Genomic DNA, 1,883 nt, shown 5'->3' on the forward strand with positions numbered 1-1,883 from the left:
GTTTTTGGCTGTGCTGGGTCTTCGTTGCTGCTTGGGCTTTCTCTAGCTGCAGTGAGGGGCGACTCTTCTTCGTTGTGTGCGGGCTTTTGCGGTGCCTTCCTCGCGGTGGAGCACAGGCTCTGGCGCGTGCGGCCTTCAGTAGCTGCCGCACTCCGGGCTCAGTAGTTGTGGTGCACGTAAGCTCTCCAAAAATGTCACCATCTCGTCTCTCTGCCTCACCTCTCCCCTGATCCCTCTACCCCGAGGTCCCCAGGGTAACTTCTCTCTCTGCCCACAACACACACACACACCCGAGGAGCCCAGCCCTGGAAGTCCCCTACGTCTTCTCACATGCACAAGCATCATGGGTGCTGCCACCCTTCCTCTGAAGCTGGGGGAAGCGAGAGCTCAGAGAAATAGCGTGATCCCCTGAACTGTGGTGTCATGCAGAAACACAGGAATGGGGTCAAGAGCTGGGTTCGAATGAGAGTCCCCGCTTTACCCTATTCTCCCCTACTCTACGAGTAGGGTACCCTCCTCTACCCTACTCCAGGAGTCCCAGTTTCTATAAAATAACAAATAGCATTCCAATTCGCAAGATTACTGTGCAAGAACAATTGCAAAACATTCTACCCAGCTCTTCAAACTAATCAATGCAGCCCTGGGGCAGGACCCCAGGGCTCCTGACTCCAGGGATCCCCGTGTTTCTCCTGTCTCTGGGTCATGCGTGTCATGTACATGCCCACCTCTCCCCTTTGCCCTTCTGTCTTCACACACTCCTACCCCTGCCTCCTGTGGCCAGGAGGGCTGAGTCCAGCAGTGACTGAGAGGCGGGAAGGGGAAGGGGGGGTGCTCTCCCTCCCCTTGGCCCCAGTCAGGATATGGCCGCTCTGGGCCCAGCCCTGACCCGCCGAGTGGAAACAGGAAATATGTGAGACTTCGTGTGCGCTGGGTCTCTGCGCCTGGCTCCACGGCTGATAAGGGCCATTGTGTGGCCGCTGGGATGATCCTGCCCTGGATAGATGTGCTTCCCGGAGGAAGGAAGGAAGCTCTGCTGGCCTTTCCTGGGCGGGGGAAGCTGAGGGGAGGCAAGGAAGGGTGCCTGGGGGAAGGTGCCCGCCGGAGAGGGGCTGTCAAGGCCAGCGCAGGCCCACGGGACTCCACCCCTCCCCTGCCAGCATCTTCCTCTGGAAAGGTCGCTTTCGCCCATCCACTTCGCCCTTCCTATAAGGAATGGCCAGAGACCCGAGGGCTCAGTCCCAGGCCAGGAAAGTGTCAGCTGTGATTGAGCAACAATAAAGATAGAAAAACAGGAACATTTGAGGGTGGGGAGCACTGAGGGTGCTATGGAAAAGTAGGGCGCAAACAAGGCTAAGTTTCCCCACGGCTGGCCAAGCAACCCAAGGGACCAATGTCTCAAGCATTCGAGGCTCCAGAGGAGGGTAGGATAGGGGCCTCCTCAAGGTGCCCTTCTGACTCTCCAGCCAACTCCCTCTGCCCAACATGGCCAGTCCCCAGCAGCCCTGGCCTCTCAAACCCCCGCGGCTCACCTGCTGCTGCGGGCGGCAGGCAACTGTGGGGACACGCAGAAGGCGCAGTGCCTAACGATGGCTCCCCTTGGCTCAGGGCAGGATATACATTCTGATTTGGGGAGTGGTCACTGTGCTCTCAAGCTGACATCGGTGAGAGGGCATCAGGAGAGGCCCGGTCATGGAGCTGCTGGGGGAACGGCCTCCTACCCTTTGACCTGGAGCCCAGGGTCCCCCAGGGGTGGCTGCATCAGCTCCTCTGGTTACCTGGGACAACAGGCATTTCCTCCATCCCTCAGCCCCTCCTCTTCCTGCCCCAACCCTGCTGGGCCAAGAGGCCTCCCAGTCAGACCTGGGCTTCTCCAGCTGTGTCCT

This window comes from Bubalus kerabau, chromosome 4, assembly GCF_029407905.1.
Source record: "Bubalus kerabau isolate K-KA32 ecotype Philippines breed swamp buffalo chromosome 4, PCC_UOA_SB_1v2, whole genome shotgun sequence".
Taxonomy (NCBI): domain Eukaryota; kingdom Metazoa; phylum Chordata; class Mammalia; order Artiodactyla; family Bovidae; genus Bubalus; species Bubalus kerabau.